This window comes from Trichosurus vulpecula, chromosome 7 (assembly GCF_011100635.1).
Source record: "Trichosurus vulpecula isolate mTriVul1 chromosome 7, mTriVul1.pri, whole genome shotgun sequence".
NCBI classification, from domain to species: Eukaryota; Metazoa; Chordata; class Mammalia; order Diprotodontia; family Phalangeridae; genus Trichosurus; species Trichosurus vulpecula.
In genome coordinates this window covers 154,231,706-154,250,894 of record NC_050579.1, presented here as the reverse complement: position 1 = coordinate 154,250,894, position 19,189 = coordinate 154,231,706, and positions in this window count along the sequence as shown.

Here is a 19,189-nt window from a genome sequence, read left to right as displayed (position 1 = left end):
AATATCTGGGGTGAAGAAGGAAGAGAAGAAAACAAGCATTTAGTAAGCACCTACTATGTGCCAGGCACCATGCTAAGAACTGTATAACTATTGTATTATTTGATCCTCACAACAAACTTGGAAAGTTTTACTATCCTCATTTTATAGTTAAGGAAACTGAGGCAGAGGGAATGTAAGTGATTTTTCCAGGGTCACATAACTAGCTAAGTCTCTAAAGTCAGATTTTGAACTCAAGTCTTCCTGACTCCAGGCCTGGTGTTCTACCTACTGAGCCACCTTGCTGCTTCTAGAGGTAGGGAAAACAAATGTTAATGGAGATTTTTGCTCGTGCCTTCATTCAGCTCTGCTCCTGATTCTCTGAACTTCTTTCTCCATCATAATCCAGCAACCTTCTTACCCTGGAAGATCATTCTGCCCCCGTAACAACCTTGCTCTGATTGGTCAGTTACTCCTAGAACCTCCTTTTTAAGGAATGATCCCAGGGCGACAATGTTCACTCCTTCATTCCCTAAATGTAGGATAGGATCAATAAAACCATGCTCTAGGAACCAAGGGAGATGACAAACTGGTACCCAATCAGGGCATTTATGAATTAGGTGTAAGTTTGCATGACTAAACCCAAACAAATTTCAAGCATGTTTCCAATGATATATGGTTTCATATTTCCCCCCTATTAATTCAATTGAATTTTCATGGAGGATACCAACTCTAATCCATTATTCTCCATAAGGCAATTTATAGTGATAATGATGCAGGGAAAAAAAAGAAAGAAAGAAAAAAGAAAAGAAAAAACAGGCCATCAATAAAACACTAAACTAAACACACAGAAGAGAGCAGAACAGAAGGGCACACAGATAAGCTAGGTAGTTTTGCTATTACTGAGTTAAATTTAATATGTACAAAACAATCTTTTTTCTGTTCTTTGTTGCCATATTGAAATGTTCATGTTTGTTGATATTCATGAAGTTTGTAAGAAAAAATCATGTTAAAAATGAAATATAGCACAGGTTACTTGTAGCCACCATGAATGAACGAATGAATGAAAAAGCATTTATTCAGCACTTGTAATGTCTAAAGCACTGTACTAAATGCTGAAGATAAATATAGAAAAACAAGATAGTCCCTACTCTCAGTGAGCTCACATTCTAATGGGAGAGACAAACCCACACAGGAGTGTATACTCCTTGGAGTGTAGCAGCAAAGCACATGGTAATGCAGCTTCTTTAATGCCTTTTCCACTGATAATGCCATATCCATATCTCAGAGTGAACCATTAGAAGGTGCAAAGGACTTGGGAGGCTAGAACTTTCTTTTTCTGAGTCTCTAATAATTGGGGCTGCTGAGGCAGGAGCTACAGCATATGCAGAGGAATTTGCCACTTTGCTTTCTTGTTATTTGTGGAGAGTTATTTCCAGGGAAACCTGGAGGATGGGTGTGGGTGCACATTCAAAGAAGGGCCATTGGTCTGGGGGACCCTGCCCTTCCCAGGGCTCCAGGACTTACCTGCATTTCAATGGCAGTTGCTCAGTAGGTTGGTGTTGCTGGTGTTAAGGATGGCAACCCCCTTTCCACAGGGGTTTTTCCTGGATGATAGCTGAATGGGGCTAACTTAGAAACACAGTTAGCAGCCTGGGAAGTGCTACTCTTCTCAGAACTCTTGAGCTCAGGGTCTGGGGCTGTTTCCATCGAGAAAGCAGTGACAGAGGTGATGATGGTGGTTTTCCTTCATTCATTCTTCATTCAAACATAAGTAGGCATAAGTAGGCTCCAATATATTTTATTTTTTAATATAAATTTTCTTTTTTATTATGAATTTTTCACCTACTTTTTTTATATGTGGATTTTTTGGTCAATCTCTTTCAAGGATAACAATCTCATGATATTCTGGGACCTGATGCACTTAGCATAATTGTTTTTGTTGCGTTCATTTGTTTTTCAGTCACAGCTGACTCTCTTGGACCCTATTTTGGGTTTTCTTAACAAAGATACTGGTGTGGTTTGCCATTTCCTTCTCCAGCTCATTTTACAGATAAGGAGGCTGAGGCAATCAGGGTTAAATGACTTGCCTGGTTAGTAAGTGTTTGAGGTCAGATTTGAACTCAGAAAGATGAGTCTTCTTGACTCCAGGCCCAGCAGTCTATTCACTGTGTCACCTAGCTGCCCCCCAATTATCATAATATCATGTACAAATAACAGCATCTGGAGGTTATTATCATCAGTAGAGAATACCTTTTCCACCTGGATCTTTTCTAGACCTTCCATGACAGTGGTGGAGAACTTCAATTAAACACACATTTTTTTTCTTTTTGTGCCACACTTGTGGTTAATAATTATGGAGAGGGTCTTGCTGCCATAGTGGGACATTTCAGTGAGGAAGTATGGCAGCCAGTGTCATTCCCCTGCCCCCCTTTTCCCCTCCCTTTACTCCAAGTAATCCTTTAAGGCTATATTTTTTTCTTTCTAGTCAAATACCTTTTTATAATAAAAATAAAAACAATGACAAAAACACCATGTAGTCCTTCATTCTCTACACCTTTCACCTTGAGGGAGAGATAGGAGGCAGCTCATGCCAGATTAGTCAGACCACCATCACTGCCACCAATTCCTCTGAGACCCAGAAGCTGACAAACTAAGATCTTCATCCCAAGAGCCTTAGGAATAGGAAGACCCACATACTATAAGCCTTGTTTTCAGCCTGGGCCCAGCAGCCATCAATTAGAGGAGAACCAATATAGAAAAGGGGTCTACCCTTCCTTACCATCATCAATACTGACTGTTGACCAATTGCCATCAATTGGACAGGCAAAGTCAAGGGTCCTAGGAGTGGCAGCACCCCACCCCTAGATCACCAGTGCTACTTCCAGGTGAGCCCTCACAGGCAGAAGCCACCCCCAAGAAGATGCTGCCTGGCAACTGCTTCTCTGGCTGCTACAGCCATAGCTACAGAAGATCCAGACAATAAAGTTCTCACTACCAAAATCTTTGGCACTATTAAATGGTTCATCATCAGAAACTGATGTGATTTTATCAATGGAAATGTCATTAAAGATGATACATGGGGGCAGAGCCAAGATGGAGGCCGGAAAGCAGGGACTTGCCTAAGCTCTCCCCCAAATCCCTCCAAACACCTGTAAAAAACAGCTCTGAACAAATCCTAGAGCTGTGGAACCCATGAAACAGCAGAGGGAAGCAGGACAGCCTGGATGGTCACTGGGAAGGGTCTATTGCATGGTGCTGGGACCAGAGCACAGCCCAGTGTGGGCTGTGCCAGGACAGACCAGATTGGGAGTTGGCTTGGAGCGGGCCTTAGGGTCATGAATCACTGAGCTGTGGCAGATACCAGACTTCTCAACGACCAAACGCCAAAGACCATGGAGCAGATTCATGGGAAAACTGCTAGATTGGGTTAGAAAGCAGTCTGGCCCCAGCCCTGGGGGTGGCGGAGGTGATGAGGTGGTAATGGCAGCAGCAGCAGGAAGCTCCTGTGGCTGCTTCCAGAGCTCCAGCTTCAGCTGCTTCTGGAGTCCCACGGTGGGAGGAATCAAGGGGCAGATCAGAGTGGGAGTGCAGGGCTTGCTTTGCCCTGCTTGGATCTGGGTCACCATCCTGGTTGGTGGTTCTTGGGGGAGGAGGAGCGCTGTTGTGGCAGAGCTTGCAGTGAGAGTGGAGTAGAAGTAGCTCTGAAAACAGCAGCGCAGCCTGTAAAGCTTGGGACAAAGCACTCTCTACCCTACAAGCAGTCATACCCTGACAAAAAGCTCAAGGGTCAAGTAGTTGGCTGGGAACATGGCCAGGCAGCAAAAAAGGATGCAGACTCAGACTCTAGAATCTTTTTTTGGTGACAAAGAAGATCAAAACATACAGCTAGAAGAAGTCATCAAAAGCTTCCAAGAAAAATATGAATTGGTCTCAGGCCATGCAAGAGCTCAAAAAGAATTTGGAAAAGCAAGTAAGAGAAGTAGAGGAAACATTGGGAAGAGAAATGAGACAGATGCAAGAAAAACATGAAAAACAAGTCAACGAGTTGCTAAAGGACACCCAAAAATACTGAAGAAAATAATACCTTAAAAAAAATAGACTAACCCAAATGGCAAAAGACCTCCATAAAGCCAATGAGGAGAAGAATGCCTTGAAAGGCAGAATTAGCCAAATGGAAAAGGAGGTCCAAAAGACCACTGAGGAAAATACTACCTTAAAAATTAGATTGGAGCAAGTGGAAGCTAGTGACTTTATGAGAAATCAAGATATTATAAAACAGAACCAAAGGAATGAAAAAATGGAAAACAATGTGAAATATCTCATTGGAAAAACCTCTGACCTGGAGAATAGATCCAGGAGAGATAACTTAAAAATTATTGGACTATCTGAAAGCCATGATCAAAAAAAGAGCTTAGACATCATCTTTCAAGAAATTATCAAGGAAAACTTCCCTGATATTCTAGAGCCAGAGGGTAAAATAGAAACTGAAAGAATCCACTGATTGCCTCTTGAAAAAGATTCCAAAAAGAAAACTCCTCGGAATATTGTCTCCAAATTCCAGAGTTCCCAGGTCATACTGCAAGCAGCCAGTATATTTGAGTATTATGGAAATCTCCACAATTTGAGTATTGTGGAAACACAATCAGGATAACACAAGATCTAGCAGCTTCTACGTTAAGGGATTGAAAGGCTTGGAATATGATATTCCGGAGGTCAATGGAGCTAGGATTAAAACCAAGAATCACCTACCCAGCAAAACTGAGTATCATGCTCCAAGGAAAAATATGGATTTTCAATAAAATAGAGGACTTTCAAGCTATCTCAGTGAAAAGACCAGACCAGAGCTGAATAGAAAATTTGACTTTCAAACACAAGAATCAAGCAAGCATGAAAAGGTAAACACGAAAGAGAAATCATAAGGGACTTACTAAAGTTGAACTGTTTTGTTTACATTCCTACATGGAAAGATGATGTGTGTAATTCATGAGACCTTTCTCAGTATTAGGGTAGTTAAAGGGAATATGTGTATATATATATGTATATATATATATATATGTGTGTGTGTGTGTGTGTGTGTGTGTGTGTGTGTGTGTGTGTGTATACACATACATACATATATACATAGACAGAGGGCACAGGAGGAGTTGAATATGGAGGGATGATATCTAAAAAAGTAAAATAAAATTAAGGGATGAGAGGGGAATATATTGAGAGAGGGAGAAAGGGCGAGATAGAATGGGGTAAATTATCTCACATAAAAGTGGCAAGAAAAAGCAGTTCTGTAGGAAGGGAAAAGGGGGCAGGTGAGGGGGAATGAGTGAATCTTGCTCTCATAGGATTTGACCTGAGGAGGAAATAACATACACACTCAGTTGGGTATCCTACCCCACAGGAAAGTAGGGAGAAGGGGATAAAAAGGGGGGGGAATGATAGAAGGGAGGGCAGATTAGGGGAGGAGGTAATCGAAAGCAAACGCTTTTGAAAAGGGACAGGGTCAAGGGAGAAAATTGAATAAAGGGGGATAGGATAGGATGGAGGGAAATATAGTTAGCCTTTCACAACATGAGTATTGTGGAAGTGTTTTGCATAATGATACATGTGTGGCCTAGGGTGGGGAGGGAAGAGGGGAGAGAATTTGGAACTCAAAGTTTTAAAATCAGGTGCTCAAAAGAAAAAGTTGTTTTTGCATGCAACTGAGAAATAAGATATATAGGGAATGGGGCATAGAAATCTATCCTGCCCTACAAGAAAGTAAGGGGAAAGGGGATGGGGGGGAGTGGGGTAGAAATGGGGAGAAAATTTGTAACTCAAAATCTTGTGGAAATCAATGTTGAAAACTAAAATATTAAATAGATAATAAAATAATTTTAAAAAGATGATACATTGCCATCTGCTTTACTACTATACCCTAATGCAATGGTACCTTTCTATTTGACTTGTAGCTGAAACCTATATGTTTTGTCTCCTCTATTAGACTATGAACTCTTCAAGAGAAAGGATCACCTTATTTTCCACAGTGAGTGATTAATAAATGCTTTTTCCTTCATTTATTCATCCATGTAGTTTCCAGTAGAAAATCATTTATGAAAGACTATGTATGTGTTCTCATCCCATAGTTTCACCCGGGATCTCTGAATAAATATCCTATTGAGAATATAAATTACATGGGCCAATAGTTACTGATATCCTCTCTTTTTGGGGTATTAATACCATCTGTGACTTTTTCCAGTCTTTTGGCATCTTCCACTCCCAAATATAGCTTGTTAAATGATCCTTCAATGTTTTCAAGAATATATAGCTTCCAGTATAAATTTCCTTGGTGTGTACTTGAACTAATTCAGCTACTGTTTGAAACTTCATTTTCTTAAGTACCATTTCTACTTTCTAATTTAGCCTCTGAGGGTGGAGGTGTCCCTAGCTAAAGAACTGCTATTTGGCTTGAGGGCTGGGCCACTGGGTCTATTCTGTTTCCACTAAGGGGTCCATCTGTTCTGGAACCACATGCATAGTTCAGATAAGGTTCACTCCTTGAGAAGCCTTGCCTCTCATGAGAGATGTAAAGTTCTTTGGTATCACAGTCGTATCTTTCCCTGCCCTGATGCTCCACAGAAAAATTGCTTAAGGCTCAGGTTTTGGCTTATGTCTATGTCTTCCCAGAGGAGGTAGCCAAAAGGTATTAAATATACAAAGAACTGTAAATGGAGGTATAGAACAGATGTTTAATTCCTACACACACACACACAGACACACACGCACACGCACACGCACGCGCACGCACACGCACACGCACATACGCACACACACACACACGCACACACATACAGTGCTAAAGGATACAAAAGACTCACTGCACACACTGACATAATTTAAAGCAGGGTTCTGCTTTAAATATATCTCCTGGGATGCTGATGCTTAAATCTCATTTTGGCACAAAGTATTTTACATTTCACCGTGGCTATATACTGTCTTCCTCAAAGTCTGTGTCTTTTGGCAAGCCAGGCCAATGAATCTTCTTGCTGCCCAAGGAAACATAAAGCAGAAAAAAGGCAACCAGGGACAAGGTGCAAGTTCACCTAGTTGAGTTCATACTCTCACAGTTTAGAGACAGAGGACCTTCTAGATAATTAAAACAAGAGAGTTAGCTGGAAGGCGTCTTTCTCTCATACTCTCTCTCTAAGGTTCATTGAGTCATTGGTTCTTCCAGTACAGGCAGCAGTTCCTATAACTCATGGTTGCCTACTTATTGACAAGCCAGTCAACCGTTATATTTTCACGAATGGTAAGGAAGAGCATTGGTCTTCGAATCAGATGATTATGTCTTGAGTCCTGATTCCAGCTATGTGACCCCTGGGCAAGTCGTTCAGCCTCTCAGAAATCTAGTTTCTTTGTCTGTTAAGTAGGAATAATAGTACTTGTAATACCTACTTCACAGCATTATTGTGAAGAAAGTCTTTTGGAGTCATTAAAGCTCTACAGAAATTTAAGTTGGTGTTATTGTTATTGGTATCATTATTATGGTGGTTGTTCAAACTCTCACAACTAAATTGTAAATGACACATCACCATGTTGAGAATCCCAGCCTGTATAATAGGTTTGTATTCAGCAAGAGCTATAGGGGCTATTTTCTATGTAGGTACTTTTTAGTTTTGCATTTCTGTTTAGAAAGTCTCTTAGTTGCCATCTTTTGAAAAATTTACTCTAAAAATGTCTAGTTATGAAGAAATGTATAACACAGTAAGAATTTTAATTGCTCCTAATTGCTTGTGAAAGAAGTCAGCAAATTTTAAAAATATTTGAATGTTTTTAAAAATACTATAATAATTCTCTTTTATCTCACCCTGTGCTCCCTTTTCAAGTGTTTCTTAAATGTGTCTGTTGTTGTTGTTGCTTGTCCTTCTTCCTTGAAGAGGACCATGACATCATGGAGGTGATGCCCTGACATGCAAATGAATTGGATTTAAATGAGACAGGGCTGTGCAAAGTCACCAGCCTCACTCTCTCCTCCTGAGCCATCTGGGTTCGGTGGTAAGATATAGATCAGGGTGACTGGAGATGGTCCTGGATGCAGTGTGAGACCTTGGCCTTTTTAAGCTAAGGTCTTTATCGGGTCTCAGTTTGACTGAGGCAAAGCACATTCAGTGATGAAGCCTAGGTAAGAAATGGGGCAAAAAATGGTTCCTTTACCTAGTCAAACAAAAAAAAAAGTCAGTCCAAGAAGATTCTCACCAAAAAAGAAGTAATTGTTATTTACATTTACTCTGAGCCAATCAGAACCCAAACAATGACCAGGTGGGACTTGTCCTGGGATCTATTATTGGCCAATCAATGAGAGCCAGAGTGATTTGGGTTTAAGGCCTGATCCTTAAGAAAAAAAAAAGTTCCAGGGATCAAAATTTACATTCCTTTGGGCAGAGTGCCCACAGGTAAGGGCATGACACCACAAATACATAAATAACTGAATGGGAGAAGAGAGACTACCTCCTAAGCCAAATCTTCCTTCCTTCCTTCCTTGACAGTTGCATTTGTATTGCAAGAAATAACTATGGCATTATAAACTCTATTACAGACAGTTATAACTATTTCCTTAACTAGATACAAAAACTATAAGATCATAGGCTTAGAGCTAAAAGGGACCTTAAAGGTCATTTAGGTTATTCTCCTTATTTTACAGATGAGGAACCAAGGGCCCAGAGAGGGGGCATGATTTGTTCCAGGTCATACAGGGAGTAAGTTAAGTCACAGATCTAGAAGGGACCTCAAAGACCGTGTAGTTCAACCCCTTTATTTTACGGATAAAGAGCCTGGAATCCAGAGACGGGTTGTGATTTGTCCAGTGTCACAAAAAGAGTAAGTGGCAGAGACAGGATTCAACCTCAGATTTTTAATTCCAAATCTCAGACTCTTTCCACAATATCCTTGCTTTTCAAAGAATTGCTGTGTTAGACTAGCCCCAAGGTCCATCTAGTCTTGGGTCAAGTCAACAAGCATTTGTTAAGCATGTACTACGTGCCAGGCAGGCATAGTACTAGGCACTGGGAATACAAATGCAAACAAAAAAATAAAAGACTCTTTGTCCTCAAGGAACATATATTCTAATGGGGAAAAACAACATAAAAGTGAGAGCTGAAAAATAGGAGCGGGGGTGGGGGAGGTGGGAGAGGTGCTTACTGTGGGCATGGTAGTGAAATTCAGAGAATGAATAATAAGTGGTCTGAGCCCTTCCTCAGAATGGAAGTTTGGGGAGGAGCTCACCAGTGGGACAAGAGGCCACATTGGTGATGGGAGAAAGGAGCTGAAGTCTAGTACATACTCTGTCTCTGACATCCAGACAAAGGGATGTGTTGTGAGAGGGAGGAAGGCATGGTTCTTCTAGATGTCAACCTTGGAAGGTGAGGGCTATACCCAGGCACACTGACTTACCATGATTTCCTTTAATTACACATTATGGATCTGTCATCCATTAATTTATCTAAATCTCAGTTTGATCATATTTTTCAACAAGAATAATTTAATAATCTGGAAACATGGAATCATTTTCAAAAGTGGAAGTATTTCCAAATAGATTTCCTGAGCTAAGATTCTTTTCCTTGTTTTAGTTTTCTTCATAGCCCCAGTCACAATCTTATGAAACAATATTAACTATTTACAAGAGATTTCCTTACCAGTGATTGAGTTAAAATCCTGAGACATTCAGGTTATTCTGAAAACTACCGTTTTAGTTCATCCATTTAAATGTATATTCTTGTATGCCTCTGAAGAATTATATTAAAAAAAGTTTGGGTTTCCTGCCACAAATCCTCCTATCATAGGAGGATTTCTATAAATACCCACATACTCCATAATTACTTGTGCAACTTGTGTGTGCCCTATATGAAGAATAAAACCTTGCCAAAGTCATAACCACAAGAAAAAAGTAACCAACAGTTCAGTATGATTTTTAATGAGTGTGACCCAAGCATTTTGGTGTTGCTTGGTAGTTTCCGTTGTGTTTGACTCTTCAAGACCCCATTTTGGGGTTTCCTTGGCAAAGATGTGGGAGTGGTTTGCCATTTCCTTCTCCAGCTCATTTTACAGGTGAGGAGACTGAGGCAAAGAGGGTTAAGTGACTTTGCCCAGGGTCATAAAGCTAGTAAGCATCTGAGACCTTTGATAAATGATATGATAAAATGATAAAACCATTCACTGTCCTTGGAAAAGCATTCAGGATAAAATTGAAAGGGAGAATATCTAAAGAGGAAAAGCAATTTTGTGGAACTATATAGAAACGCAACTGGGTCTCCAAATTTTACACTATAATTATTTCTTCACTAACACCTTCATCCGTGACCTTGGAACAAGTTATATTGGTTTTGTATGTATTGGTTTCTCCACATCTCCGCAGGACATCTCTAACCTTTGTGACCCTGGGCTCTGATTCATGACCATCTGAGGCCTTTGGCGGGCAGTTAGATGGCACGGTGAATAAAGTGCTGGGCCTGTAGTTAGGAAGACTCATCTTCCTGAGTTCAAATCTGGCATCAGACACTTACCAGCTGTGTGGCCCTGGGCAGGTTACTTAATAGCTCAACAAAAACAACTTTAACAAAATGGCCTTGGGCAAATCACTTAATTTCTCTGTACTATAGTTTCTTCATCTATAAAGTGAAAGGTGTGGACCACATCAGAGCCTCGACTTTTTTTGTATCATGGACCCCTTTGGTAATCTGGTGAAATTTATGGACTCTGTCTCATAATTATATTTTTAAATGCATAATATAGAATACATAGGATTATAAAGGAAATCAGTTATATTGAAATACATTAATTTTTTTTAAGTTCACAAACCCAAGGTTAAAGATCAATAGACTACCTGGTCTATAGGGTCCCTTCTAGCTCCAAAATTTATAATACTAATAAGCTTTTATATACACTGATTGCTTGTTATAAAGATCCCTGTGTAACATCATTGAACAAAGATAGAATAGAAGTATAGGGGATCATCATAGTTTTACTTCGGGAAGGAAAAGAAGTTTTTTCTGACTTTTTTTAAACAAATTTTTATTGATGTAATTTATTTTTCCATAGCCTAAATTTCCCTGTGTATCTCTCCTAGAGAGCCATCCCTTATAAAAGTCTGATTTCTCTTCAATGAGCTTAGGACGAGGTTGAGAGTAACAGAGGGGCTTCGAACTCCTTGGTGCGTTAGGGAGATGTCTGCCCCAAGTATGTGAAGACTTCCCCTAGCAGAATGGGCAGATGAGAACAATTTGTTCCAACAATAACAAAGGAGGCAGAAGAAGGCATTGTGGAGTGCTTAGAGCCTGCTCAGACACTGAAGATGACAAAGTCATCCACAGCACTCAGTCTTCCTGACTTTCTGTCCTGCCACTGGACTTTGAAGACTCTGGAAGAGAGAGTGAGGTTGACAACTTTACACAACTCTGCTTCACTTAAATCCAATTCATGGGAATTTGAGACATCACCCCATGATGTTATGGGTCTTCTTTGAAAGGGAAGAATGAACTACAACAAGATGGAGGGGAGGGAATGAGCGTTTATACATACCAGGGACTGTGCTAAGTACTTTACAAATATTATTATTACAAATATTATCTCCTGTTTAATCATAAGATTATAGTATTCAAAACTATAAGGGGTTAGAGATCAATTAGACCCCATATTTTATAGATTGAGAAATAGAGACCAAAGTTAACTCTCCCAAGTAAATAAATATCATAGATCTAGAGCTAGAATGGATCTTAGAGTTCATTGAGTCCATTCCACTTATACATGGCCAGGGTTACTTGCCTTAAGTTGCATGTTGATAAGTGGTAGAGCTTGGTTTGTACCACAGAGTGCCATGATTCAGACCCAGGTCCCATGATTCCAGATGCACTGTTCTTTCTACTCTACCACCATGATTTTTGCCATTCCAGGTTTAAGTTTCAAAGAGCAGACCTGGAAAAATGAGATTAGGTAAAAATGAAACCTAAATGGCTATGGCTGAGAAACAGAACTAGTTTTATCCCTTGTTTCTCCTTCCTTTGGCAAATAAAATCTATCCCTGCATGCTTTGCTCAAAAAAGCTATTTTTTAAAAAATTAAATGTTTTTCAATCAGCAAAAATCTGACTTCTCTCCCTCTTATCTCTCCCCCTCCCCCAACTCTCATCGAGAAAGAAAAAAAAAACCTGTTACAAACATATACAGTCAAGGAAAACAAATTCTCACATAGCCCATGCCTCCCCAGAAAATCTCATTTTTCACTCTGAAGCCTTTTTCTATTTATGAGGAGGTGGCTAGCAAATCCCAAGTCCACTGGAATCATGGTTGGTTGTTACGCTGATCAGAATTCCCAAGCCTTTCAAAGCTGTGTGTCTTCACAATAGTGGTGTCACTATTGGTTTCCTGGTTCTGTTCACTTCATTCTGCACCAGTTTATGTATGTCCACTCAGGTTTCTCTGGAAATGTCCCTTTCATCATTTCTTTTTTTAAAAATTCAATTTTATTTTATTTTTAGCTCTGAATTATCTTTCTCCCATCTCCCCCTTCCTGTCAATAAAGCAAGACAGACAGAACCTGTTATAAACACATAACAGATTATATATTATTATACATAATATGAATCATATAATGCATAATAACCTATTATACAATAATATAAACATTCATACAATATAATATAAACATATAAATGCATGATCAAGCAAAACAAATTCAAGTATTACCTATGGCCAAATACACATGTGTATATATATATATACACATATATATTGAGTCTTATGTATATTTGTGTGTGTGTGTATGTGTGTGTGTGTGTGTGTGTGTGTGTGTGTGTGTGTGTGTGTGTGTCTGGGTTTCCTGTCCTAGTTTTTCTGCTGCCAGTTTCAGACTAGTCTGTAAATAAGACTTTGTTCCACACCCAATGTTTGAGCCACAGTTTCTGCTTGCTTTTAAATCTGTTCCTTGATTGGATCACAGTGCAGACCCCCATGACTGCTCCTTCTCTTGGAATGCCACCCCTAGGCATTGGGTCCTTCTTCAGTCAGCCCTGGATCTAGCTAATGAGCGACACTCACCAGTTTTCATCTATTTCTACACCCAGTACAAGTTTAGTTTCGCTATGATGGATCTGGGACCTCTTCATGCTTTGGTGCACAGTCTCAACTTGCTTTGGAGTGCCTTGTGTGGCTTTTCCTGACCACACCCAAGCCCTAGTGTCCACAGACTTCTCTGTCTTTCTCTGACCTGAGCTAGACAAATGACTCTAAGTGATTTTTCCCCCTAGGATTTCCCTATTAGGATTCAGTTTACTGCATTTTCTAGATCTATTTGGAGGTGTTAGAGGTGGAGGGAGCTTGCTGTACTTCTTCCTGCTTCTCTACCATCTTGGCTCTGACTCCAAGAGAGCTATTATTATTGTGAAATAGACACTAACAATTTTATGGTATTTGGTTACAATAAGACAAAAATAAATGTAAATTATATCTGTTTAACTTTTATTTTAGATCATCTGTTGGGATGCTGGTCATCCACTAGAAGCATAATTATGCATCAGATAACAGTCTAAGTTAGAAAGATTATAGTTATGTAATAATCTTTGGCAGAGACATAAAGGTTGAATTTGGTGTTGGTTAAACCAACAAAACCAACAGAGAACAGATGGATATATAGGGTATTCGGGGCATTAAACCTACAAAGCCAGTAATATAGAGTGCTGGGTCTAGAGTTAGGAAGATCAAAGTTCAAATCCAGTTTCAGACACTTCCTAGCTGTGTGACCCTGGGTAAGTCACTTCCTCTCTGTTTGCCTCTGTTTCCTCAAATATAAAATGGGGATAATACTAGCACTTACTTCAGAAGGTTGTTAGAGAATCAAATGAGCAGTGTCTGGCACGTAGTAGGTACTATGTGAATACTTATTCTCTTCCCTTTCCTTTGTAGAGCTCAGCAAATAACTGTCCTGCTCCAGATCAGTACGACCCACCAAAATCAGAAACCTACAGAAGGAACTTAGAATAAGAAACCATTTTGTCTTCAAATAATTAGTTTGATTTATGGCTAGATAATTTTAGGGCATTTGAACATTTGCCTAATGGTTTTTAAGGTAATCTGTTGGTCAGAAAGGTGAACAAGGAGGTCCCCTTCACTTGGATTTGAGCATACATTTCCCCCTATAGATTATGGACATATACACTGGAACCTCATTAAGAGGATCATTGACCATTCTCAATTGATTTCTAGTCAGTCTGCTGATTGGAGGTAATCTGACCCTTGTACTGCATACTGAAAATCTTGAAGGAAAGGCTAGACTATGCTTATTGGAAATCTTGTAGAGAGGATTCATGATTCAGATATGGGTTGAACAGATGTGCTCCGGGATCAATTCCAATTCTGATAGTCTATTTTTATGTGATTCTACTTCATCAACAAGGGGGAAAACCTCACAATGATCTTGCTGTGATCAACAGCAGGGTTCCATAAGCTGCTTATATACCAGATGCTATATTTATTAAATCATGGATCTGTTGAACAAATGGCTGCATTTGTGTTCCAATTCCCATCCACGGATTTTTTTTTCAATTTGAAGATTTATTGAGGTGGCTTAAGTAGATAAAGACACACTCCCAGAGTATGCTGGAGCCAGATCATACTGGCTCACAAAAGTTTACAGTTAAAATTTCACTATGAGCATTTATACTTTGGAAATCAGCAAACACTAAAAATCAGGGTTCAGTTTATTGTTTTGTTGATTATCTAGACTTAAGAAAATGTTTGGGAAAATGCTAATAGTATGGATTAAAATTAAGTTATACATACATAACCTCTCCAGCATCTTTGCCAAGAAAATCCCAAATGGGGTTACAGAGTCAAATACAATTTAAATGACTCAATAACAACAACATTTATAAGAATTTTTCTCCAGAGAGCTGATTGTTAAACATTTACCAGTGCATCTCTGCGCACTCCACATAAAGTTGGCCCAAGCATTTTTATAATTTTACAATAACCTTATTAATATATCATGAGCAACCTCATTGCAGACATAGAACCTCATTGTAACTGTAAGTGGTATGGCCCAGGTTAAACTTTTTTTGGTACTTGCCAGAGTCATAACATTTGTAAAAGTTATAATATTTAGAATATAATTCTTATAGAACTGCCTCCTCTCCTTTCCCATTGTTTCTCCTAATATCCTATTTTATCAAAACCAATTAAAGATGTTAGTCAGGGCATGCTTGTAGTGGATGGGTTCAGACATATCTGTGAAATCCTGGGAGCTTCTCCACTTAAAAGAGGCCCAACCATACTTTCAATATTTAGGGTAATTATACATTTAGTTGTATGGGGTACAGACACCCTCTTGCTCAACAATGTCCCTTATTGATTTCAATGTAATCAAACATCTATTTAGCGCCAACCATGTGCAAAGCATTGTCCTATGGATATATAAAAAAAAATTAACAGTTCCTTCCTTCAAGTAGCTCGTATTCTACTGTGCGGATACAACATGTACACAAGTAAGTGGATACAAAGTATATAGAGCACATTTTTTCAGGCTCAGTCTCTGAACTCACATTGCCACTGGCACATTGGGTCCCCAGAGGGATTGGCTGTTACTACACCCAGAGCTGTAGGGGTAATTCTAAATGCTAACCTGTGTGTTTCCCTTTAATCAGCTAGCAGACTCAATGCTTTAGTAAAATTACTCAAATAGCATAGAAGGAAAGCAGTTACAAAACATTCCCCCAAACAAACCCAATGTCCAAGATGGGGAAAGAGTGGGCATGCACTTAAAGTACATGGTAGCGAAGCTTATGTTTAGTAGACACATATAGTCAAGGCACATGTAGTCCAGTACTATAGGGCTTCAATGTTCTTTGTCTTTCCAGAGGGTCCTGACGGTTCAATATGATTGCTCCAGTGTCCATCTGGGCAGGCTCTTTTCAGAGCTGGCTCTTTACATGGCACATTCTACCTGCTGGTCTCCTGGGTTTGATCTTCAGTGAGTAGCTGAATTTTTTTCCCCTGTCTTCAGCCACTGGCCAGGCAAGGTGGTACTGCATTACCCTAAGCTGGTGTGTGTGACCATACTCTTTTCAGCTGGCATGCTACAAAGCTCTTTTAGCAAGGGTAATGACCACTGGCTTAGGATCAGCAGAAGCTTCTTTCCTTTGACTCCTTCTGATCCTCAGCTCTGACGTTGTTACACAGGAGATGAGAGAATTCTTGTCTCTCCTTTCAGCCAATTTCTTCCTTACTCAAAAGGTCTTTCCCTCCTTAGGCCACTTCATGTTGATTAATTTCCATCCATTCATTTGTATCTTCCATATTATGCGGATGAATGACTAAGAGTAAAGGTATGAATGAAGGCTATGGTCCCTTCATATGCAGTCAAAATATTCACAACTGGCACTCTGTCTAGGACAGGGATTGTCTATTTTGTATCTGAGGGCTTTCCTCATTACCTTTCAATGTCTGTCTTTGAACCTCTGTGGACCTGCAGCTTATGCTGATTTCACTGGGGCAACTGCCCCCATTTGTATGTGAATACGTATATATGGACATATATGTGTATGTGTATGTATATATGTTTACACACATATATTTCTTCTTTACCACTGCCTTAAAGACTCCCTAGCTTCCTCCAGGCATGTGTGCATGTATACACATGTACATAATACATACAGACACACACATACGCCCATAAAGAAATATAAAGTAACGTCAAGAGAGCGAGAGTGCTGATAACTGGGGTGTGGGGATAGTGATTAGGAAAGCCTTAGTACAGAAAGTAGCACCTGAGCTGTATTTTGAATGAAGCTGGGGATTCTACCAAGCAGAGATAAGACAGAAGTACATTTCATTCTGCCACAAATCATTGTTATCCCCTAGCACTGGGCTCAAACACTGAATGGATGGCAGGTGTAGCAGGGCTCAGTGGGGCACTTTATCTAGGTCTCCACTGCTCCTTACCTCCTCTTTGTCCTCCTCCTCCCTCCCAATCCGCCTCATTCTGCACCAGCATTTCACTCACACTGTCACACGGTTATTTTTGTAGAAGCTTTGTAGAGCAGATGTCCCTGAGTGAGCACCCTACTTCTCTCTACTGTATCGTCTTTGACACAAACAGCCAATTACATTGCTGAAGTCCTTTTGCATGAAGGGAGGTGGGAGTGGGGAGCAGGAGGAAGCTGAATCCTATCAAAATCTTTGTGCTCAGCTTTTCAGGCAACAGCATTTCGGCCTTCATAAACGTGGACACCCACCCTTACTTATCCTTACTATGTGCCCCCCCCCATCTTCCTCTTTGCCACTCTCAAACTTGTTGTGTCTGCCAGCTGGTGCCTAGACACTTGAACAGACTTCACCAATTAGTGAAGTCACACTTATTGGCTCCAAGGCAAGTTATTGTGCCTCAGTCTCCAGCAGAGCCCCGTATGGCCAACGGGCATGGGATGGCACCCCTGTGGATAGCCAGTAACATCAGGCTCATTATTTATCCTGTGGAAGAACATTTTTTTGAAAGTTTCTCCAGGCTGAAGATGCAAGAACATTTCACCCTGGCTTCTCTCTTTAACATAGCTTTAATCCCAAGTCACTATGTTTGATATAGGGAAAATGCCAATAAATTTTCCTTGTGAATATTAAAAAAAATGTTCCCTGGTCCTCTTGGCCTTCCCAACCCCACTCCCCCTCTCCACTTTTCCCCTTTGTTGGACTTTAAATCATCACCATTTTACACCCAATGGATTCAACAAAGAGGAGAAAAGATACATTTTCTGACAAGGAAAGACAATGCATAGTAGGAAAAAGAGAAACCATTTCTTATCCAGACTTTATATCTTACTGTTCCATCATATTTTAAAATGTACTTGCTCCTTTCTTGCTTTATTCTATTTTATCTTTTTCAGCAATTCTCATATTCCCCACTGTGGCTCCTCATTCCTATGTCCTCCTCCACAACCAAAACAGTAAAGAAAAAAAAAGCTACTCTTTAAAAACAAAACATTTTGTTTGCTTTTGATGGTTGTGACTGTTCAAAGGAATTTTTGTTCCAAAGGCTTCTTGGTTGAAATTTTTGTGGGAGTTACTGAGAAATTTTGCTTAGGTAAATTCAGCAGAAGCAGATTTCTGGATGGAAGGTAAATAACCCTATCAAAAACGTAATAAAGGATTTTTGTACATAAATCATCTTGTTTATGGGGAACACGTATTTGTCCTTTCCTTATACTCTACCCCAAGGCCTGCACTTAGTGTCAGTAATGAATGAATACATCATAAGCTGTCTCACCCAGGTCAAAGTCAGGCATAGACCTCATTAAGGAGGCAGTCAATTTTGGAACTGATTTTGTCTTCAGCAAGAAATAACACATTCTTAAAATGAGCAAAATAGAAGATGAGTTTCAAAGCTCATCATTCACTGTTTTTGCTAATAGAATTTCAGACTAAGAACGTTTCTAAACAGCAAACACCCAGACTGTGTACTAGCGATTGCTAATTTAAGGAGGAGATGGAAGATTGTCAGAATTGTTTCTAGGTAGGGCTCCTCAGCTCTCAAATATGCTTCGTATATGAGTGTATATTTTTTTTTTGATTGGGACCCATGATTACATGAGGTTTTTCCCCTTTATTGTGTCATGGACTCCTTTGGCAGTGTGGTGAAGCCTATGGCCCCTTTTTCACAATAATATTTTTCAAAGCATAAAATAATTTAACATTTTATTTCCCCCCAAATTGCATGTAAAAACAATTTTAACATTCTTTTCACATTCTGAGTTCCAAATTCCCTCCCTCCCTCCCTCTCTTCCCTTCTCCCCTCATTGAGAAGGCAAGCAATTTGACATAGGTTATATATGTGTAGTCATGTAAAACACAACAATGTATAAAATAAAATACATATAAATTGCAAAGGACACCAGTGGTATTGAGACCAATTATCAACATATTAAAAAACAAGCTCATGGATGACATCTTATGAAGAAACTCCCTCTACCAACAATCTGGTAACTGTTCTGAAACTTCTAGTCCTGAGAGTTGATCAAGGCACCGAAAGGTTAAATGACTTGCAAGCCAAACATAGTTAGAAGACCTCAGAGGAAGTACTTGGACTCAGCCCACCCTCACTCTGAGGCTGTCCTTTTAACCACTACATTATGGTGTATTTGTGGGTATGTGTATGTGTTCATGCACGTCTAAATAAAATAAAACCAATGTAGCGGATATTTTGT